This window comes from Camellia sinensis, chromosome 7 (assembly GCF_055761805.1).
Source record: "Camellia sinensis isolate YWXY chromosome 7, ASM5576180v1, whole genome shotgun sequence".
Classification (NCBI taxonomy): domain Eukaryota; kingdom Viridiplantae; phylum Streptophyta; class Magnoliopsida; order Ericales; family Theaceae; genus Camellia; species Camellia sinensis.
Genome location: NC_138967.1, coordinates 116,409,710 through 116,435,338, shown reverse-complemented (window position 1 = coordinate 116,435,338; position 25,629 = coordinate 116,409,710). Strand labels below are relative to the sequence as shown.

Below are 25,629 nucleotides of genomic sequence, written 5' to 3'. Positions count from 1 at the left end.
TCAATTTGGAATTGAAACACAATGCAGTTAGCATAATGTGCCGAGCCTGGTGCATACAAGACAAATGTATGAATGCACGCATGCATAGCATAAGGTATGCTAATTTAAATATGCCCTAGTCTACCATCATAAGCGGGTAAATAAAAGGAAAGAAAGACGTGGGGTTAGAAGACATACACACACTCACGCACACTTATTACACAATTGCCCTCGCTCGGAGCGTCCGAAAGAATAATACAGTCCGAATAACAAACCAACTATCCTAGCTAGTTAATTATTACAGACCAACTAAATTAGTTAAGCAAATCAACTAATCTAAGAAAGCGATAAACGACCTTGGGAAAAGAGCCCAATGCAATGCATGCTCGGTCTTGCTCGGAAGTCCACTGCCATGCGCAAGCTGCCTCTGTTTTCCCTACTATACTCCTCTGAAAACTGCCAAAGTCTCAGGATATTCTCACTGGATGCTGGGGAATGCCACCGGCCAAAGGGGATCATCACTGGCTGGGATTTGGTGGTCATCGGCTAAAGATGAATCCATCGGCCAACGATGGATGGCCGGTCGACACTCTGTGTAGTCGATCGGCCGAAAATTCCTGCAGGACCTGTTTGACAGCAGCAGAGGGCAAAGCTTTGCATGGCAATGCAATTCAAGCGAATGTGTGCACCGATACGTCCCTTGTCATGTTTGTGACTCAAAGGGATACGGCCCTTGGTTCTCGGACCACCAATCGCGCATTTCAATGCGTAATGGCCCAAGAGACCAAGTTGTGCATTTTCATTTCAAATGTCATGCAATGCACATAAACAAACAAATTGAACTCAACCTCTATCACAAGCAATTCAAGAGGCCAAGCATGCATGCTAGTACAATGCAACCTAAGCATGTGAGCCTAAGTGTATAACATGGAGATGCAATGCACAATGCTCACTAGGCACGCAATCCATGCAAGCTAATCAAGTATGCAATATGCAACTCAACCATGCAAACATGCAAGTCATACAAATATGCTAACAACTTGACCAAGAGGATGCATACCCAATGCAAGTGATTTTAAGCATGCAACACATGCAACCAAAGCATGCAACCATGGAATAATGTAATGACATTTGAATGGCATGCAAGGAAGGGACTAACACTAATTGGATAGCGCTAAACTAGGTCCAAAACAGTAGCCAATGCTATGGAAATGAGGGCCAACACACACACACACACATGCACATGCTAATGGGCCAACACTCAAGCATCAAACATGCAACCTTTAAGCACACTTAAAAGTGACAAAACATGGATTAATGGCATGCACATAAAGCTCTGAAAAAAAAAATGTTATAAAGGTGCCAAACCAAGTAAATAAGGCAAGCCAAACATGCAACAATGGTCCAAGACTTAAGGCAAGCCAAAGGGGAGGTAAACCAAGGCTAGGTCAACCAAGCCTCACAAGGCCAAAGGGACTTAAAATAGGTCTAATGGAGACCTAAACAAAGCTAAGGATGTACTTAGATGGCATCTAAGTGGTCTAAAAATGCAAGCATACTCCAAGGCTGAAACAAGGGGCATAAGGCAACAACCTTTAAACACATTGAAGGAGGATCAAATACAAGCATATGGGCACATCATGAGGTCTGAAATAACATGTCAAGTGCTTCCAAACCACTGAAACAAAGCAATGATGGCATGCTAGAAGGGCCAAAGCTTAAGGCATACAAGAGGGATTACATGGTAGCTATACAAAGCAAGGCATGGATGACTCAAACGACTTAAAACAGTCCCTTAGCACATCAAAATATGCATATAAGCTTCACAAATCTTGGCCAAAACACAAAAGCATGGTAGTCTAAATGCTATGCATGTATTGAGGCAAATCATGGGATTACAAGGTACGTATGCTAGACAAGCGTGGTGTACCAAAACCAACATACAACAATGCTATATTATGACATAATAAGCCTAAAAATCAGTCAAGGCATGGTCAATACATACCCAAACTATATACTCTCTCAAAAGGCTAAAAATGGCCCTTTTCAAGGACAACAAGGAGAGGGGGTGGCCCTCTCCTTCTTGGGACCTCAAGGCACCATCCTCACCACTGAAATCCCTTAAGATTTCAGTGGTGAGGAGGCCCAAACAGTATGGTCCCGGAGCTCACCAAAAAAGGCACAAAATGGGGCTAAACAAGCCTTAAGAGGGGTCAAACAACCTCAAACACCAAAACACTCTTAAACAACTATTTAGAGCAAGCAAAAAAAAACTTTTATATGTTATACACCAAGTCTAAAAAATAGTTTTAAGGTAGTCAAAAGAGCTATGCAAAAATGGGGTAAAAAGGGACAAGTTTCTTACCCTTGTAGACCTTCTTCACAAATGAAGCTCCAGCAGCTTCTTTGGCTCCAAACCAACTCCAAGAACTCCAAGAACACTTCTCTGGCCCTTAGCAACCAAGAAAAGGTGTGATACTATGCGCTTGTGTGCAATAATAAGACTAAACACACACTTAGAGCTAAAGAGAGGGAGAAATAGAGATAGAATGGATACAACACTCAAACCCTAAAACTCAAAGCTCTCTGAAAATGTTGTCTAACCTAGAGGGGGAGAATAGCCTCCCTCTTATAGGAGTTCCCTCTTGTAAGGCTTCCAAAACAAGCCATCCAAGAGAGAAATCCCTCCATACACGTGTATGGAGGGGAGCAGAGTGGGTGCCAGCTATCACAGCTGGCACAAAAATATCTGCAAAAGCAGATGAACAGTGGTCGGCCAGCGAAAAATATAATTTGACCAAAATAGATGGCCGGTCGACCATCCATAGTGCCGGTCGGCCAAATATTTGGTCGGTGGCAACAAAACACAGCCGGTGGCTTCAAGCCATGGCCGGTGGAGTGTAGGGATGACCAACAAGCCATTCCCTGCCCTCCAAAGCAAAAACACAAGTGTTTGGTGCAAAACCAGACACAAAACAATCGAGTCGAGAGATTTTGCGGCAAGGCGTGCAGCCGGGGCCTCCGAGAACTCAAGACGAACACAAACATGGATGATCACCTAGTGTTCACGCGGTGACACCCAAGTCTTGAGGACGGTCAAAAATGGGGTGTCTACACTTATGCACAGCTCTTATGGACTAATCTAATTGTATGTATCGCTTCCGTACTTGTGAGCCCCAGATATTTATACTCTGTTGTGTGTGAATTTTGAAAGTTGGCCTTCGGTAATCTCGGATTACTGGCCATCACGGCACCAAACTATTAGAGGCGGTTTGGGGTCGTGACACTCATTGTGCATTTTATTCTATCACTTCATCATTTTGGCCACTGTTTTTGGAGTAGTTGAGGCCTATCCATTTTCAATGTAAGTCCATGGATCATGTAGTTTGTGTGTCGTTGCATGCTTATCGCATTGCATGTTGTCACATCCTTGTTATTGGTATTGTCGTCGCATGCCTATTACATTTCATGTTTGTACGTTTAGGTTGCATGCTTGCATGCTTCCTAGTTTGCTTTTTGTGACATGCTTGATTAGGTTGCATTGCATTTGGCATGCTTGTTACCTTAGCCTTGTGCATGCTTAGGTTGCATAGCATTACATTTCCATGTTGCATTGTATATGGCATACTTGCATGCATTGCATTGTGTTTGGTTTGGGGTGTCAAACCAAACACGAGGAGCGAGGAACGTTCGCACTTGAAGTGACGAAACGTGCCTCAATCCTTTGTCACCGATGCTCTTGATCCAACATGATAGAGTATGAGGCCTTCATGTGTTTTGTGCATTCATTCCATATTCATTTGCACACTTGGCTCCTTTGGCCATCATGCGTTGAAATGCGTGATTGATGGCCCGAGGGTCGAAGACTACACTCCCTTGAGTTCATAACATGATATGGAGGGTGGTTGTGCAAACATTGTCTTGAAAATGCATTGCCATGCTCTGTTTGTCCTCTGCTGTAGCAACAACAACATTCTACAGGAATAGATGGTCGGTTGACCATATTCAGTGCCGATCAGCTAAATGTGTCTGGCCGAGAGCCCCATTATTGGTCGATGACCAGTTCCCCTTGGTCGATGGACTTTTCACTTGGTCGATGGCCTCTCACGGCACCCAGAAGGTGATTCAGAAGCATCCTTGAGACTTGCATAGTTTTCAGAGGTGCGGAGCTGTGTAAACAGAGGCAGCATAAGCATGGCGATAGATTTCCGAGCGGAGCCGAGCATGCATGCATTTGTCCCTCTTTTTTAGGCCTCTTTACCGCTTTAGTAGCTTAATTAATTTGTTTAATTAGTTAAGTGTTGTGTAATAATTAATTAGTTAGTTAGTTAGTTAGTTAATTAGTCTATTTGTATTATTCTTTCGGACCCTCCGTCGGAATGACGAACTTTGTAATAAGTGTGCGTGAGTGTGTGAATGTCTTTCAACCACACGTCTTTCTCCCTTTTACTTACCTGCTTTCATTGGTTAGTTTTAGGTCATGTTTCAATTAGCATCCTTATACTATGCATGTTTGCATACATTCATTTGTATTGCATGCACCGAGCTCAGTGCATCATACTAATTGCGTTGTATTTCAATTTCGAGTTGAATACATGCATCAAGTGTTACATTTCGCATGCCATTCTTAGAATAGCCGAGCCTATTTTAGTTACATTTTGCGTGTGTTGCATTAGCCATCTTAACATAGCTAGGATTATGCATTGATTTCTAACTAGCTATTGTTTTGGCTCGGAGTACTAGGTAAGCTTTTATGCTTTAGCATCTTGCATGAGTGTGAATGTTAACATGACAGCATGCTTACCATGAGGCTAACTGCTTATATGATATAACTGCCTGAATGCCTGTGGGTGAAGGTTAGATTATTTGAATTAGAACAATTCATTAAAATGCGAGTTTTTAAACCCACTTGATTGTGGCAAAATCATGTTTTCTTAAGCCCACTTGAGGGTGGCAAATCCACGTCTTAGCCTACTTCCGAGTAGCACCTTCAAACCATTTTCAAACAAACATGAGATGTTTTGTTCCAACTTAGGCGATCTAGTCTATACTTGTGTGTTGTGCGCATCACATAGTAATTCTAGACTAATAACCGGAATAAGAACACATGTGTTTTCAAAAACAAGATATCATGTTTAGTAATAGCCGATCTTTGATCGGGCGAGCGGGGGTGCTCATAGATGACCTTCTCCAATCGTACCTAAGTTCCCGAGCCGAGGCAACTTTGGTAATGACGGACACGTGGCCTTAGGCAACGAGTCAGTGTTTCCTAAATTTCCCCAAAATAAAATATTTAGGTGGCGACTCTGTATCTGGCAAAGCAGTTCATGTTTGACACTTCTTTCTTAAAAATTAGTTTTCCAAAACGATTTGTCAGATTTGGACTCTTTGGTGATTTATCGATCTCGCATTGCACTTTGCGGGATTAGATTCAGAACCGTGACATACGAGTCTGAACTGTAGCACAGCATGAAGCCCTCGGGGCGCGTCTATAGCACGTTTATGATTCACCAAATTCAACTCAATTCTTGTCATTGATTACCTTATAACTTGAACTCACAGAATTACAAACTCAAACTCATGAACTTATGCTCAGTTACTCACCTAGGAGCTTCAATCTTCCAAGTTCTAGTTAATTCTTGTGTTGATCTTCAAGATCTTCAAGCCTCTTGTTCATAGCTTCAATTGTCTTCACTCTCTCTCTCTAACCGACCATCTCTCTCTGTCTCTCTCTCTCTCTCTCTAGAGTAATCTCAACCAAGCAGAGAAAAATGAGCTCAAAAACCATAACATGAAGCTATATAGGCCTTTATATAGGATGGCCTAATTAAATTTGATTATGGCTAAATAATAGAGTCTAATTTAATCGTTCTGAATCTAATTATTTTTATCCGAATTGATTTTCAATTAAATTTCACCATAGGCTCTAAAAATTTCGCCAATCGCAATGGCGTAGTCAATTTCTGTTTCTGTGGCCAATAAAGCCTTCAATTTAAATTCTAAAGCAGATAATCAAACAGATTTTTCTACGGCGAACAGATAGAAATTCAAAACCACATATATTCATATAAATGACACTCAAAATCATATCAAACACTAATCATAATCATACTTAAGATTAATTAGCATATTACGGACCAGGGTTATCACAATATAGCTTACTCAGCATTCTATTCTCAACGATTAATTATTAGTAGAGTTATGTTAACATCCAAGCTTTGTTTGGAGCCAATATTTTTTTTATGTTTTTAATGGAAATTTTTTATTTTATTTCCTAGGATTTAATATTAGTTTTTGGAATAAAATTTTTTACACAAAACTCAACCTAATAAAAAAAATTAAAAATAAAGTGGTATTTTGAGAAGTTGGTAAAAAATTATTTTTTTGACTTTTTTAATCTATTTTTTCTTTTGTAAATAAAAAACATAAAAAGTAATATAACCCAAAATAAATAAATAAATTAAAAATTATTATTATTATTATTTTTCCTTCCCAAAAGACTCCAAAATGTCAATTAACAAATAACAATAATACAAAAGAACCATTAAAAGAGCTAGTTTTCAAGCCATGATGTCTCCATTATAAACTCCAAAAGGTGAATACGGAGAGCACAAAAGTCACGTACATAGGAATAACGATAGGGACTTAGAGGGGCCATCTATCCTTTCATGATTTTCTATTTTTTATTTTTTATTTTTATAATAGTAGAAATATCTATTAATTATATTTAGGTCAAGTTTGGGAAGACTAAATAAGTATATTTTTTGACTTTTTTTGTATTATGTGTAGAAAAAATAGAGAGGAGATGTTGATTGATGTGACTCAAAAAAGATAAAAAGATGAAATAAGTGCACTTTTTTAGGTTAGTCAAACTTGGCCTTAAGTTACATAGTTTCATTCTTTCTATATATTTATTTTATTTTATTTTTTACAAATTTTAAGTGGATATATTTTAGGGCAAATTACACTAAAGATCCCTATAGTTTAGGACTTTTGTCATTTTGGTCCATGACTTTTCAATTGTGACACATTTGACTCTGAATTTTGAATCTTGTTTCAAATAAGGACAATTGAAGATGTCATTACTTAATTTCAAGAGCAAAGTCGTCAATTTGATAAAATATAAACTAATTTGACAAAAATAAATGTCAAAAAATATTTTTTATTTTTTAAAAATTATTTCTATCCACCAATGATAAAATTATATAAAATTGATAAATCTTCTACACATTTATTTTTTTTACCAAATGAATTTTTATTATATATTTGGATGATAATCATGTAATGGGTTGTTGTTTTTATTTTCATTAAATTAGTTTCTATTTTTTCAAAAGTCAAATATGGCTAAACTTTGATATCATTATTAAACCAATTCATTAAATCAAAAAATTCAAAACTAAAAGCATTTCATATATTAAATATATCGATTACACATAAAAAGCCTAACAACTATTCATTACATGATCATCATCTAAATACATAATGAAAATTAATTTGGTAAAAAAAATAAATAAATGTGTAAAAGATTTATCAATTTTACATAATTTTATCTTTAGTGGGTAAAAATAAGTTTTAAAAAATCAAAAATATTTTTTTGACATTTATTTTTGTCAAATTAGTTTATATTTTATCAAATTGACAACTTTGCCATTTAAATTGAGTAATGGCATCTTCAATTGTCCTAATTTGGAACAAGATTCAAAATTCAGGGTCAAATGTGTCACAATTAAAAAGTCATGAATCAAAATGACACAAGCCCCAAACTATAGAAACTGTTAGTGTAATTCGCCCTATATTTTATAGATTAAAAAAAAACTAAAGTATTTAGCTCTCATTTGGAACAAGATTCAAAATTTAGGATCAAATGTATCACAATTGAAAAGTCATGAATCAAAATGACACAAACTCCAAATTATAAGAACTGTTAGTGTAATTCGCCCTATATTTTATAGATTAAAAAAAAACTAAAGTATTTAGCTCTTTATATCTATAGCATGGATCGAAGTATAAAATTTAAAATTTTCAACCAATTATAACAATATATATATATATATATATATAGTTTATCATAATTAATGTTGATTACAAACCGTAGTATGTAAAGACGGAAGGAAGGTGGAGTTGGAAAAATGAACTAGTTATTAATCACATTTATTTATTTATTTTTATTGGCAAAAGAAGAGAAACAATATCCATGAGATAAATACACAAAGTATATATAAAGAGGTCTTTTGAGGAGCACTAAAAAAATAAGTTTTTAGTTTTTTATTTATTTTGGATCACATTATCTCTCACAGTTTTTATTTACAAAAAGAAAAAATAGATTAAAAAAAATCAAAAAATCAATTTTTTACTAACTTTTCAAAACACCACAAAGATACATCAATAAAATAGGAAGAGTACAAAAAAAATATCAAAATATTGTAGTACGATTTGAGCCCTGATTTGGCTATCATTTTAGACTAAAAAAAATATATATATAAAATGACAAAATAAACTAAATAAAATAATAAGATAAAATATCACATTCAAATCATATTAATTACATTTTTTTTCTTACAAAAAATTTAAAAATAAAAACCAAACAAAATTTAAAAAAATTTCAACATAAAAAAATTAACTTCCGCAACTAATGTCAAACAACATCAATTAAAATTAGCACCGCGAAACCTATCTAAACTAATATTGGGACAAGCCGGTTGGCGAGGAACCAACCAGAAAGAACAAACAAAAAAGCAAAACACAGAACAGTTCAAAGACGACACAACAATCGATACATCATCAAAGATAAGAACCAGCAGCAAGTTGATTCAAATTTTAATATGTGTAATACTATATAAATAAATAAAAAATTAAAAATAATTATTATATATAATGATATGATTTATTATAATTTTTTTATTTTAAAATAAAATATTATTAAATATAAATTTATTTATAATAATAGTACTATCATGATTCATATATTTCACTTTAATAGATAGATTATCTTATAGTTACTATTATTATTATTATTATTATAACTCAACTCGAATACAAAATATATATATATATATATATATATTTATATGTTTTTATCTTCTTCTTTTTAAAAAAAAAAACTGTTTATATTGATAAAATTAATATTATATTTGATACTCTTTTTTATTTTAAATATTTACTATATATTTGAATTTTAATTGTTACACCTATGCTAAATTTTTATAGGTCTATTACATGGGGGACAAAAAAAAGTAAACAACAACAAATTAACTTTAATTAATGAATTTACTTTCTGTCTACGGTATTGAATATTCAATCTTGACCGTTGATGCACATGATGGAGGAAACATTTAAACATGTAAGAAATCAAATTTTGGATCCACACTTTGTCCCCACTCCCATGTGTGAACCCTTTTATATTTATTTTAAAAAGTTGGTCCCTGTTCACTTCAAAATGATCCATTTATTTGAATTTAAAAATATACTATTACTTTGTTTGGGAAAAAACTGGATAACACAATGTGACAAATTAGATTAATTTTATTCAAATAATATAAAATTAAAAAAAATTAGCAATCATAATAAGATTGGTAGTTACTCAATCAAGTCTGATTCAATGGATCTAACTCTTATCAACCATTATCCTCTTTGTTTAAGAATTCATGCATTTTAATGTCTTAAATTATAAAGATATAGATGATTTTCATCCTCGTCAAAATAAAATATTTGTACAAATTTTTATAATTAAGGAGCAAGACATATAAATTTATAAATATAGATGATAAATTGATATCCCCAAATTGAGGAGGTGTTGGTATATTAGTAGTGGTGGCCACGGGGACAATGGCCCAACCTAATTCAAATTTCTTAGAGCTTGAAAAAAAAAAACAATCTACTAATCAGTCTTATTTTATCAATTTATTATTCAATACTAAGTCCTTAAATGCCTTTAATATTCTCATTAAATATATTTTCTTCTTTACTCTCTTTAATATTTTGCAGAGAACGTTCTCTCTCTCTCTTTCTCTCGTCACACTACACATCGCCACTATCACCACACATCCGCCACCATCCATTGTTGCTCACCTCAACAAACGTCCTCCTCTATCACCATCAACGTTGCTCGTCTCAACCACCCGTCTTACTTCATTGATGCCAATATTAATCGCCTCAACAACCACCTTTATCCTCATCTCTCACCGCTGTCGTTGCTCACTTCATACCACTGTCATCTTCTCTTCTTGCTTGCCCTCGACATCGCCACTACTGCCATAATCATCCATCATCAATCTATTATCTTTGATGATGAACTTCATCGATGGCTTCAGATATAGGTATTTTCAATGTCGATCCACTATCTTCGACACCAATCGTGTACTATACATGGTCGCCATTAAGATCGAGACTTTTTTCAAATATCTTTCTTCATCTCTCCTCTATGTTTCTCTTTATTTTTCAAAGTAGATCTATTGCAAATTGATTAATCAGTGATAAATTTATCAGCCTATCTTGTTATGTATGTATACAAAAGTAGGTGTCTTATGAGTGTGAGCGTGAGTGAATTAGTCAGATTTGGCATATGTAATTTATTAGTCAATCTTGTTCTGTATGTTTGTATAAGAGGAGATGTCTTGTGAGTAAGTGAGTGTGAGTGCGAGTGTGAGTGAGTGCATGAGTTAGATTTAGAATAGACAATGTTTTACAAATAGTGATAAATTTATCACTGCATATGTTTTTGATTAGTTTTTTGATATTGTATTGATCTATAATAGTAAAGATTGATTGTGAATGTTTTTTTGATAATTTTTTTATTTTTTCTCTTCATCTTTCTCCATTATCTTCTCTTTTGCTCTCTCTCTTTTTGTGTTGTTGCCTTTTTTTTTTTTATCAGCAAAAGAAACAACTTTATTGATAAATATACGAACATATTATATCAATAAAGGAAGCAGATGAGTGCAAAGAACATCATAGTGGAACATCGCAATCCCAACTAGATCTGAGTAGGTAGTGGTGGAGATGAACATTGTTTTTGTTAGAGAATGGTCAAAAAAATGTACTAGGAAGTTGTCAGAGATGGTTGCCGGTAGTTAGAGATAGTGGCCGGAAGTGGCTGCCAAAGGTTAGAGGTGGTCGTCGGAAATCATTACAGAAGGTTAGAGGTTGTCACCAGTGACCGAAGGTAATTGCTCTTAGTAATAGTTGATAACGGTAATATTGTGGTTCAATGTTGAATGAGATAAAGTGAGGATATTTTGAGATATTGATAGTTGAAAAAGAAACAGGACTTGTAAGTAAGGCCAAGTTTGGCATCTCCCCAAAAAGTCGAAAAGTCAAAAGTTACTCAAAAAGTTAAAAAGTTATCATTATTCACCAAAAAAAAAATATTTAAAAATTAATTTTTCACACAGCCATACAACTCAACAATCATGTATATTGTACGGCTGTGCAGCGTTTGTTAAGAAAAGTAGCACAGTTTGGGTGCACTTTATTGTTCACCCCGTGGGGGCCCATCATGGGTCCCGTTTTGATAATCTGAACTGTTCAATGTATAGAACTCGTTGAATACTATATGTCTGTAAAAAATCTCATTGGTCGAATATCGATAATTACATGATTAAATCAGTTTTGTATAAAAAAATAGATAACGATTGAAAAAAAAAACAAACATGATCAGATAACTATCGATATCTGATCAACATGATTTTTTATAGGCATATAGTACTCGACAAGTTCTACATATTGCATGGTTTAAATTATCAAAATGGAACCCGTGATGGCCCCCATTGAATGAGTTCTACATATTTAACGGTTTTACAAAACCGTTCAGTGCAATGCCTGAAAAGTAGCTAATAATTTTTTACCATCAATTCAATCCCTTAGATTCTGCGGCTGTACAACACACTTTTCTAATCTTCTCCTACACACTTCTTCATATAATTTTTTAATACACATTTTTTCATAAAAAGTCAAAAAGTTATTCCAAACATCCATATTTTTTTCCTCAACTTTTTAGTCCAAAAAGATAAAAAGTACATTTATTTAGGACACCCCAAACAATCTCTAAATAAGTCCGGTCAACAGGATTGGCCGGTAAGTGCCTCGAAAAAAATAGGGTATACTTCAAATATGTCTTAATAGTTAGACTTATTGAAAATTAGTCATATTAAAACGTCGCTAAAAATAATTTTGTATGTTTATTTTTTGCATATGTCGCGAAACACAATTTTTCAAAATTGTCACAAAAACTTATAATTAGTGATGTTTTTCTATGACCAGTTTTTCAAATTGTCGTTAAAAACTAAAAACTAGTTACATTTTTTTGTGACAATTTTTTTGAACTGTTACTAAAATTTATAATTAGTGACATTTTTTGTGATAAATTTTTGAAATTGTTGTTGAAAATTAACAATTAGTGACTTTTTTAATAGTATAGTATATGATGAAAAATGTCATTAATTATCACAGGACCTATTGAAAAATAAATTTACCTATTATGATCTACACGTAAGTCCTAAAAAAAATAAAAAAAAGAGCAAAATAAAAATAAAAATAAAAGCAAAAACATATAGCCCATACGATTAAGTTGGGTTAAAGGTTCATTTAATTTTCTGATTGCCTTGGGCTAAAAAGTTTTAACTTGATGTAGTTTATAAAATATTAATATTAATATTTATATTATTTAATTTGAATACTACAAATGTAATTAAAGATAAGAAAAAAAATATCTATACTTTATCAACTGCTTAAATAAAAATATTTGTTTAATAGATCATATTTATTTTATAATTAAATTTTCTTAATATTTTAAATTTAACTAATTATTAAAAATATTTAAATAATTTAATAGTCAATCAAGAAAAAAAAATAGTTCAAGTTTGGAATTTAAGAAAATTCTTTTAAGATTTGAAAAATTTAAACTCGATGTCGGGCCTGACCAAATTTAATAGTTCAAGAAAAAAAAAGTTAGTAGTTTGGAGTTCAAGTTTGGAATTAAAAATATTTAAATAACTTAATAGTTCAAGAAAAAAAATTTAAGATTTGAAAATTCTTTTAAGATCAAGTTTGGAATGAGTTGGTTAAACTCAATGTCGGGCCAGACCAAATTTAAGGTGACATATATGCTCTTATTTTGAGAATTAATTATTATAATTAATTTTTTTTTTATTTTTTTACAAAAAGACATAAAAAAATAAAAGAATAATTTGATTAGATGTTTTAATTTTTTGACTATTTTAATTAAAAAGTCAAACATTTCAAACACTCATTTATTTTAGAAAATAGGGTAAAATGTAACATTTTAATTTTTTTTTGAATTTTTTTAAAATATATATATAAATAAATAAATAAATAATATAATTTCAAAAAAGTTAAAGAGATACTTTTTCCATTTGTCCTTTGGGGAAACAAAAAGGACAAAAAGGCAAATCCTTTTTATTTCTATGTAATGTATCATGACTTGGCTTGTACTATGATTGATGAGGTCAGCACTATGACGTCACCTGAAACATGTCATGAGTGAAATAAATTACTTGCAGAGGTGCTAGAGACCCACGACCCCCAACACTTCGTGATCTAGTTGGTAGAATTGTGTAAAAATGATTACAAATTATGAGTAATGTTAGAGATTTCAAATATTTTATCAAAAGTTTTACCAAATGTCTCATATGGGTGTGGGACCCACACAATGTGGGTCCCATGTGGGTCCCACACCCATGTGAGACATTTGGTAAAACTTTTGGTAGAATTTTTGGGGCCTCTAGCATTTTTGATAAATTATAGTTTAATAAATTATAATTTATAGTTGTGAGTATAAGTTGTTAATTTGTTTGGTGTAACTGTGAGATTATGGATTTAAGCAACAGAGTAGCATTTAGTTAATAAGCTATAAAATAGCTTTTTATTGTATGATTATCCTTTCTGCTTTTATATAATATAAAAATGATTATTTGTCATTTTTTTCAGTTTTAATTTTAAAAAAAAAATCATTAATAAAAGTTAATATAATTAGTATCAATTAATATAAAAATTGATACATTTGCTAAAAATATAATGGAAGTATTATTGTCACAATTATTTTTCATTGTAAATTAATTAATATCAATTAATTGCTTAATTAGTATCAATTAATACTAAAATTATTAATTAGTATCAATTAATAATTAATTCATTACAAAAGTTTACAGTATTATTTTATTAATAATTAATATCAATTAATATTGATTTTTTTATTTTTCTTCTGAAATATACAATTTTTTATTTTTTAATTAATATAAAAATATACAATATGAATTTATTAATAATTAATACCAATTAATATTTATTTTTCAATTAATATTGATTTTTTTCTTTTTCTTCAGAAATATACAAATTTTTATATTTTAATTAATATTAATATTAATTAATATTAATATTTGGGTATTTAAGTAATTTTAGGCCCCCACACCAACTGGGCGCTTAAGTCAAAAATTTAAGCACTCCCTGACCAGTTTTTGAGATAAGCTGAGAAATAACTTGATTTAAGTTATAAGCTAGTTAACTTAAGTTGCACCAAACACAATATTTTAGCTTAAATTAAGCTAAAAGCGGAAATAAGCAGCTTATAAGCTCTATCAAACAAGCCTATTGTGAGTGTTTGGGAAATTGTTATTTTAGTAAATTTTTTAAATTTTTGATTATTTTAGGAGGTTAAAATTTTTATATTTGGGAATATAGTTGAGTTTTTTTGTAATTGATGTGATATTTGTGAGAGAAAAAGTAAAATGATTATGGATTTGATGTGACATTTTGTCTGGATTTGTTTTTTTATTTTTTAACTAATTTTGTCTTTTAGTATTTTTTTTAGCAAAAAAAAAAAAAAAAAAAAAACTTCCCAAACACCACCATTGTGAGAGAGAGGAAGGAGTAAGAGAAAAATAAATAAATAAATAAATAAATGAGTGGTTATAAATCAATTGAAGGTTATGGAGGTCCCAAGTGTTATTTAGTACTTATTATCTTAATAACAATTGAACCATAAGAATATCAAGAACATCTTACAAAAGATGGTTGAGACCTATAAGGACTAGCTAGATAAATTGTCATTCGCACTCTGGGTTTAAATGAATAAATTGGTGATAAATTCAATTTAAATAGTATATAAGGTATTACGTCAAACAAATATTTTTTTTTATTAGTGAGAAGTTCATCATTTGTGAGATAGTTTGGTTAAAAATCCTTTAATTGATTTTGGAGGATAATTTGTTTTCAATTTTACCCCTTATTTTCTCTATTGAATTTTTTTATCTGTTGATTTTTCGTTGACTATTTGTTCAAATTTATATCTATCTATTCAAATTATAATCTATCTGTTTAAATTTTTTTGACTATTTGTTTAAATATTTGTGAAAATTTCATTATCTGTTTAATTTTTTTCTATATGTTAAAATAACAATTCATTTTTCTATCTGTTGAGCCTATCTATTCAAATTTTTATTTTTATGCTATCTGTTCACTTTTGGTATCTATTAGAAACATGTGTGGTCTATTAAAAAAATCTACTCTTTTTGTTTCATCTGTTGAAATGAAACAACTCTCTCTTTCTCACCACCACCACCATCTGAGAACACATTCACACTTACACCATTACTGCCAACTGCATCTATCAAACCACAAACAAATTCATTTCCCGATTTCCATAACAACAATCACAACAATAACAACAACAATAAGAAAAGCAAGATCTATAACCAAAAAAAAAAAAAATAGATCAACACATGTAAATCAAATAGTAAGATCTAGACACAGATCTAAAACACAAACACATATATATAAACACACACACACACACACACACACACACACACACACACACACACGCACGCACGCACACACACACACAGTGTTGACATGTTCATAAGCACTGTTGATCCGATGGAGGAACCACAGTGCTGTCGACCATGGTGACACCGAGATTTAGGGTTTCTTCTTCAGACGGTGAACTGGAGATTATAAAGAGATGGTGGTTGGCTAGATTTGTAGCGGCAATTTGACTTCTTCAGCAGTGGCACAAGGTAAAGGAAGACAGCAGAGTCCAGATCTGAATCATCATCATCATTAAACATAGAGAAATAAAGATCGATAATACTTTGATCGATGACAGTGGTGCTTCAATCGACGAGGGTGGTCAATGGTCGGGAAGACAACAATAATGGTAAGGAGGTGAGGAGAAGCAAGAGATAGAGAAGACAAATGATACAAATTTGAGGGTTTGTTTTGGCGAGGATGATGACGGCCAAATAGAAGGACTGTGACAGTGGGACGGTGTTCGAAGTCGCTTTGTTTTGGTTTGTTTATCGTATAACATACATATATATATACATAGGTTGTTTGGCCTTTTTGTATGAACTTGTCATTGTGGACAAAGAAAATCAGCGTATAGCACCCCGAAATAAATGCAATAAACCATCTAAGGCGATAGGTAAATAACAATATGAATTAAGGTATGATGTACTTCTATTACATAAGATTCGGTTGTACAAAAGGGTGACACATACAATATACATTTATAAAATAATACATCTTGAATCTGCAGTATGTGTTACCAAGCAGTAAAAAGAAATAAAAGTTAAAGAGATAATCCTATGCCCTAAAGGCTTATATCTTTCTAAGTCAAGGCTTGGGCACATTAAAGTGAGTCTTAAGCTTAATACAAAGAATGCCCTAGGCTTGTAAAAAAATGAATACAAAAGAATAAAACTAAACTTTTAGCTCCACAGTCCTCCCAAGCTAAGTCACTGGTGGAAGGCATATCAGTAGCACCTGAAAATGGTTTTCTCTAAATAGAGTGAGCCAAAGCCCAGCAGAAATAATCTGACACAATATATAAATCTTAACAAATATATACATTTCTTTGCAATGCATATGCAATGCCCATGTCAAAATGATTTACATTTCTTTCTTAAAATCATGTCATGCTCAATTTATATCACAATTCTCAAATCATATTCTTTACCATAGGAAACAAGAGAGAATTTCTCAAACCGATACAACCTTTCTCGGACATTTTCGTCCACGGGAAACCGTCAAACAGTATCCATGTAAACGTAACCTATACAAGCACAACTATTGTCATTTTACAGATACTTCGTCCACAGGGAATCGGCACCCATGTATTCGTGTATTTTTTGGGATTTTCACCTTAGACGCATAAGCCAACATAATCTGGTGATATACACATTTTTTCAACATTTACCAATTTTTCTCAAAATTATATACATTTACAATGTATTAAATGAGCAACAAATGTTCAATGCACGTGAATGAGAAATTAGTTTCAATTTACCTAATTCTTATGCAATTTCTACAACAATTATAATTATTCTCCACCGATAGCCCAAAATAGATACTTCTAAACAGATATAAAATCTCGAACGCAGATAAGCTTTCCAAAATTTAAAAGGTGAGCGATAATACATATCCAACTCCATCATCTATATTAACATCCATCCAATTTCACATTTTCATCATCAATTCTATTTATTTATACAAAATAAATATTTGGGACATTTAGAGCAGAACCTCTTTTCTTCCAAAATTCAACCCAAATGTCAAAATCAATGATTTGTTCACAACTTAAACTCATTTCCACTCCCATAACCATTTTCCGTACAACCGTTTGAAAAATCTTCTTTTAATTTTAAACCAAAACCCTAGGTTTGTTCAAAATTCTTCAAAAGTCACAATATTGTTTATGAAAAACAAATAACTAAGTTAAAAATCATAAAACAGTGTAGAAAATCCCTGCATCGAAGCTAGAAGACGAGAAGGAAAGAGATGACACTTCAACAATGTCAAAACCCAACTCTATTTGGATGACAACGAAGCTCTAGGTGAGCTCAACCTTTTTAACAAATGGAGTAGGATGAATAAATGGGTAAATCTTGGTGTATTTGTAGAGAGAGAGTAAGTTTTAGAGAGAGAGGGTCTCAACTTAGGTTTTTAAAAAGTTTAGAGAGAGAGAGAGAGATGTGAAAAAGTGATGTAAAATGACATTTTTACGAACTAAAATACGAACAGTTTGCTTGAGTGCAAGAAGTGACGCTCGAGCGTAGAATACACACTTCCAGTAGTTTTGCAAACAAAAGACCAACGCTCGAGCCAAGATTGCTCGAGCGCAGAAATGGCCACTTGAGCCAAGACCGTTAGAGCATAGAATACACTTTCCTGGTAATTTTGCAGACTTGCAAAAGTACTGAGAATTCACAAAGCCCGCTCAAGCGTAAGAAGTGAAGCTCGAGTGGAGGAGTAAAATTCTAGGCAACAAAAGTTTGAAAACCAAGCTATCAACCTGTTCCAAACGCAACCAATACAACCCAATAACCAAACTCATCAATAAAATATAAGGGTAGTAAGACATGAACGACAATACAAAACCATAAAACCAGAATTGCTATACAATGCTTGGACCTTTGGACAAAAAAAAATTGATTCTGGCCTTTTGGCTCGAGCACCCATAACAAGTTGACCCATGTGGTCTACGATTTTATCTATACTATTATACTAATTATATTGTGTGTAATATTTAAATGGTTAGTGTGTTTTTTATTAAGAGTATTTAGATACAAATTTCATTTTATGAACTTATATTCCATTAAATGCTACATAAGATTTTTTGCTCTTCTAAATTCCATTAATTTTTAATAGACAAATTATGTTCAAACAATGGTCGTACATCATTTGTAATTATTTAGAAAAAATGTATGATGATGTGACATTTATTTTGATTTTCAAAAGGAAGCCGCTATTCTCATTCCACTTTACTCCAAATATGCTCTTTTATTTGTTCTTATTATACATAGTTACATTAATATCTTTAGAATTTTGTTTTTTTTTTTTTCAAAGAATCACTGCTGGAAATTGATCTTTTAGTGGCGTTTAAAAAACGCCGCTATAGTTACTAAAAACGCCGCTAATTGTTTTTGTGACGTTTAGTACCAAACGCCGAAGATGCGGCCGTCGCTGTAACTTTATGACGTTTTAAAAGCGTCGCTATATCAGTATAGGCGGCGTTTGCTAAATGTGTTGCATAATTATACAATGACGTCACTACACATTTAGCGACGTTTTAAAAACGTCGTGATAGGTCATTTTTATTTTCAAAATATAACCGTTGGCATTCTATAGTTACGTTTAAAAACACCGTTATAATTTTATTTTTTTAAATAAAAAAAAATACCTTTTATAAAGATGAAAAATATACAATATATTGACTAAATTTAGGTAAACATAATACAAGATCAATTCATGCTTCTCAATATGCAAAAATATTTCAATTTCAAGATGAAATAAAGTTAAACTAGTACCTAGTAGTAAGTTGAAAGTTATTACAAAACAAATCAGCACAAAAGATGCAATTCAAACTAACTATATATACAAGTACTATGAAAGCATCTACTAAGAAACAAAAATTCCTGGGTTCTATAATGAAGATGATGGTCCTCTGTTCACATCTCAGCATTGTTGATACATCTTGTGCTGTCACCTGCCAAGCATTCACCAAAATAGGTGTTAACAAGGACAAATTCAAAGCAATGAATCCCATTACTACAATCCCTTAAGTTTATAATCCTTTATATTGTGCATGTTAGGTGACATAAGATGAAGATATACAAACATCAACGTAGGAAGTATGTCCAATACAGTATTCATAAGATTAGGAGAATTTATAAAAATCAAAAGTATATTATATACAATGAAGAATGAAATGTATGCATAATTACCTGGAAGCTACCGTCACCAATGGAAGCAATCACTTGCTTATTTTGTGCAGCCTGTGCATATCCAAGAGTCGCACCTACAGCCCAGCCAATTGATCCATATTGCATCTGGAACTCATACCTGCAAACCCCAATTTCATATTATTTTTTGTATCATAAAACATAATAAAACCAAAAAAAAATGCAACATTCTCTCCACAACTTACCCGCATCCCTTAGGCAACTTTAGTTTCTGCCGCTTTGCTAGAGCTCTTAGAAAAAATAAATAAATAAAATTAAAAATAAATAAATAAATAAATTATCACAGGCATATCAATATGCAAACAGAAATCTAGTGTATGTCCAAATATTTAATATTTACCTCCCCTAGTGTGTTCCCTAATGTTGGCTTTTTTTGTATACATCTCTACATTTACATTTACACATACATGTATTCTTGGATCATTGTCTTGCTTAATACATGATTTTCTAGCATGTGGTAGCAGGGTTGTGTGACAAATATGCTGCTGTCAAGAATACTTATGGCAAAATGGATTAACTCTGTGCTGTATCATAGACCTGTTTGAAGGTACATTATGCTTCAGAAATTATATAACCTTCATATTTGGGAAGAGAAAACCATTTTTGATAATCATTATGTGCCAGAAAACAAATGAACTTCTCAACTTACATATAGTTTTTCGATAACAGCACTTATATTCTAATTAAACTGTGGGTTGTTATGTAAGATGTACTTACATATTCAGGAGAGATATACTCTTTTGTGCAACTCTTTTGTGCAGGAAGGGTACCAGTTAATTTATTATTCCCAAGAAACCTGGGCATAAAGAAATTAGTTCAAGCAATAAACAGTATATGTTGGAAAGATTCTAAAATAATACAGCACAAGATGTTTATTACAAGTAAGAGAGAGAGCTCAAATTGAACAACGAATCAGGAATCTGTCCAGTTAATTTGTTGAAGCTAAAATCCCTAAAAAATTATACAAACCACGGTCAAGTAAATTCATTATATAATAACGTAAATACATTAAAAGTGTTTGCTTCATAGAGTTGGTTGTCTGGTTTTGACCCCATCTTCCGCCATCTGGCTCTGAACTGGCCAAATTTCAGGTTGAAGCATATGGGAGCTGACCTGAAATTAATAGCAATAACTTACAGTTGTAACAATCTTTGATAATCTCCAATATTGGATAGGATAGATCCAGAAATATTGTTATTCCTCAGAATTCTGCAAGACATGAAACCACATGGTTATATTAGTTTTGTACAAGAGCAATTAAGGAGCATGAAAATGAAAAATTAAAACAGAATAGATTTGCCAGCAATAACCATATCGCCTTACAAGAGATTCAAAGACTTCATATCCTTAAGAAACGCCAATGAAGAACTTCCATCAGATAAATCACTTATCCTTCTAGATGAGCATGGGTATGTTATAAAAGAGAAGACTAGCTTTATTGATATGCTAATATGAACAAAAGCCGTTGAAAGAGTTAATGCTCACAAGTCCTCCATCAAGGTTAAGTTGGAAAATGTTGTTGGTATTGAACCTCCAAAGGAGTTTCCCTGAAATCTCCTACAAACAAAAAAAAAAAAAATAAAATAAAATAAATAAAAGAAAAAAAAGAAAAAGAAAAAGAAAAAGAAAAGTGAAGTGGATTGCTGAAGAGTGTTATACATCTCAGTTACTACACATTGCTATTTTAAAGTAAGGCTATAATTTGAGTGTGATTGTCAAAATAAAGAGAACACAACATCGAAGATTGCTTACAAGCTTTTAAGCTTTGACCAATTCCCAATGAATTCAGGTATGCTACCAGTGAGTTCATTGTCTGAAGCCCACCTGAGATCCCCAAAATTCTTCCTCAGTAAAATTGATAACAAAAACAATTAATCTAAACACAATTTTTAGTTTCTCAGATATGCAAAAAGGATACTTCAGAAAGCTCTTACACTGTCTACAGATTTCGTAGAGCAGCAAACATTGAAGGTATAGCACCACTAACTCCAAAGCTACCAAAGTAACTGTCAAGGTGGATAATGTTCAAGATACAAATGCAAAACTTTTTTGTCCTCAATACCAGATTTAAATTTAAATTTTGTTCGTTGATGGTAAATCACGAGGTGACAACTCATGAGATGGGTTGCAAGCAATCAGCTAATCAGTAGAAAGGTACATGATACATATAACAGATCTTTATATCTAGTGACTATGACATTTCTTAAAAAAAAGGATCGTGCTTACTGCTTAGTATGCCCACAATGTGTTTTGGAATTATTATGTGATGTAGACTAGCATAGCTCATTAAATAGCCAGATGGATGAAATGTTTATTTCAGACTAGACTGGATGACACTGTTTTATAGATCATGATAATTACGAGTCTGGTGCACCTTACCTGTGCGATACAACAAGGGGCATTAGAATAGTTCTGTATTCTATGTGTGGGCCTGTTTTATTATTTTAACAATTCTTTATGGGCTAGCATTGGTTGGTTGGCTCAGTTTGTCTCTGCTCTCACTCACAAACAAGTTGCAGTCTTCCTTTGGACTTACCAATGTAAGATTAGAGAAGAGAGTAGAAGACTTCCCTATGCTTCCGCAGGAATTCTCTTCTAATTAAAGTCAACAGAAGGGACTGTCTTGACGAGGGAAGAAATGAAAAGTCGAGGGAAAAGTATTTGGTTAGCTTTCTCATCTAAGCAGTGAGCAAACTAGGGATATCTTCAATATACAGCTCAATTGCAGTAACACAAGAATTCTTTGCTACTAGAATCTAGTACACACTAGTATGAAAGTGGCATTCTTGCACCATTTCCCAATTCTAAGAGAAGCAGCATTTTTCTGGATAACAAAATCAAAAAGTGAGCAAATGTCTCAGCACTTACAGTTATTTGTACCAAAGGCCCTGGAAAAGTAGCAAGTCAACAACATCAAAATAATTCAAATAAGGTAACATTTGAGTGGTATGCACAAAAGAGGAATGTCTTTTAGTTATTTGTGAATGTTCGAAAAATCCCTGGAAAGAACCCCACTGATTCAACAAAATACAAAGTCCAAGCATCTGTTCTAGAATGAGAATAAATTCACTCAAGTTCTAGATATCCATTGCATAAGTCTTCCAAAGTTTGATTGGCTGTGTAGGCAGATTAGAAATCAACTAAATAATGCAAGCCAAATTTAACCTATGAAGAACTAATAACAAATGCAGAAGATGAAACTCACTGCTCGTTTTGGCAGACCAACAGCCCAAATGACAAGACAATAGACCGCACCAACTAGGAGATGTATAACTGAGACAAAGCTGCAAAATGGGAAAAATGATCTTTTAATTATCACAACGTTTGAGAGCTGCAAAGAGAGCTTAATAACACAATCTAACTTCACTATTTATAAGGGGCCCTAATTCATTCAGTAAGCAAAATTGGAAATCCAATAGAATGAAAACTGATTTTGTAAACGTCTGAAGACAAAGATGGTAAATGCAGCTGTTTTAAGTCAGGTTTGTCAATTTCAATAATTTAAATTAGTGATATGTTGTAAGTGTAATGTTACTAACATAAAACTCTAAAATTGCATGTCATACCAAATGAAAAAAAGAATAGAAGAGAGAGAGAGAGAGAGAGAGAGAGAGAGAGAGAGAGAGAGAGAAGAGAAACAGATATAAAACAAGAGTTTCACAATTATGATGTAAATTGATGAGAATTTGATTTCTGCATTGTAAGCATAAGGTTTGAAAAAAAATAAAAAGGAAAGTTTAGCATCTTAATAGGTCAATTACACAACAAAGTTGAGTAGCAAAGCACATTGGTTTTATCAAAAATTGGAAATAAACACCAAAATGTTTATGAAAACCCTCAAACTGAGGCCAAGAATTTCAATTAGCAAAGTGCACGTTATGCGTCCACTATTGCAGAGATATAAAATGGATTAAAAAATGATAAGCATGTACAATGCAATGTTTGCAAGTTTGTGCCATTCAACTCAACAAAATCTTGGTCCCAATTGTTTTAAATCAGGATAATTTAAAACTGGTGTATTTTCATGAATGGACAACCAATTCAAAACTGGTGTGTTTAGGATAATTCAATTTTCAGTATTTATAATTAGTTGTCCATACTGAAAATATTTTTAGTATTATTTTCATGAATGGACAACCAATTTTCAGTATTTAGGATAATTTTCAGTATTCAACCAATTCATGAATGGACCACCAATTCAAGTATTTTCAGTATTAAAATAATTCCATTATACTGATATTTAGGATAATAGTATAATGCCTGCTGAAAATACTTGACTGGATAATTTAAAACTGAAAATACTTGACAATAAAACATGTTTGTTTTTATATAATTCATAACTAATCTTCATTCATTAAGCAAAATTACAGGGCAAACTTACACATTTTAGCTAACGAGAGTCAATATTGATTAAATATGAAAAAAAAAATCAAGTTATAAAAATTCATCCTACCTGTTCTGTAACTTTGCTCTTGAAAGGCCTATATAAAGCTGAGAGCATCTTACAAGATTCATATAAAGCTGAGACCATCTTACCTCTCTTTCTGTAAAAGTCAAAGAAATATATATAAAGAGAAGAACTTGAAATCATGTGTGAGAAGAGGGAAGGTAATTGAAAAGAACGCACATGAGAGAAACAGAGAGTGAGTTCCCAGCTTGTGAGATATCTCCCCTAAAAAGGACACAATACCTCAAAGATGGGCTCTATGGCAAGGTATGAATTTGGGTCTTGGAATGCATCCTTAAATCTCGGTCCTGCTCAATAGTCATAACAAAATTCAGTTTAAAATCAAGGGATCTATAAATGTAGAGCTGCAGCAGGTTGTGTTATCTACATGACGCATACCAAGAACAATAGGACTATCTTTCGACCATGGAAAACTAAATATATTTTCCATTCTATTTCCCTTTTGTAGTGTTGGAACTCTCCCTGCAAAACAATACATAGCACAATTAAGCCACTAGTTATTAAGCGGAAGGCATTTGTTTCAAATGAGGACCACTGTGGACAAAAAAGAAGGGGGAAAAAAATGTAATCGAGACCTCCCATATTCAATTATGTGAATGGACGTAGTAACTTTCTTCTAAAGTTTTTATACACTGAATTGTTGAATACATTGAGAATAATGACAATATAAAGTTTTATGAGACAAAATAACTATAAGTGAATAAGTGAATGCATGCGGCAAATTGATTAGCATTAAACATGATTACTACTTTACTACCTCATTTTCTTGATATCTAGCAGAAACAATAGATAGACAACGAATGACTATGTTTAACAGTTCCCATCGTGACAAAACATCATATTTAAGTACTAAAAAATAGTAAAAGAAAAAATTATTCAAATAAGAATAGCAATTAAGAAGCATCAGACCTCCCATATTCATCAACAAGCATGCCTTCCATATCTCTAATTGGATCATCTACAGCACGCTCAGCTCGAGACGGACGTGGAAGGAAAAATCCAGCAGATGCATCGTCATTTGAAACTCCAATGTCATCCATATATTGGCGAAGAAGAGACTCAGGTAAGATTTTCCTCTCAAGCCATAATCGCAAAACCTATGGGATACAATTAATTCAATTTATCAGGTAAGATTTTCACTGGTATGAAGTGTTACAATTTCCTTGAGACACTGAGGGTGATTTTCACGAGCAGCAACTCCAGGAGAAGCAGCAGCTCCTAAAAGGCGAGGCAGTGCTGCTTGAACTGTAGGAATGTATCAATCGTATCAACACAACAGTTTCAGCCATCAAAACCATGGGTGGGTCTATGACCCAAAACCCAAAAATTCCTCCTTACAACAAGACAATCAATATCACACAATTAACAAAACCCACCAACTTCCCCCCCCCCCAAAAAAAAGAAGGGTATGTGCAATTCAAGTTA

At 32.7% G+C, this 25,629-nt stretch overlaps 1 long non-coding RNA gene across 1 annotated transcript; it reads right to left on the bottom strand.

Moving 5' to 3' along the window:
- Positions 1 to 23,816: 23,816 nt before the first annotated feature.
- Positions 23,817 to 25,182, bottom strand: LOC145794754 (uncharacterized). The gene is made up of 4 exons (XR_014334695.1): positions 25,114 to 25,182; positions 24,583 to 24,666; positions 24,427 to 24,491; positions 23,817 to 24,280 (listed from the first exon to the last, which is right to left on the bottom strand). It is a non-coding gene; the product is annotated as an uncharacterized LOC145794754 (long non-coding RNA).
- Between the last annotated feature and the right edge of the window lie 447 nt (positions 25,183 to 25,629).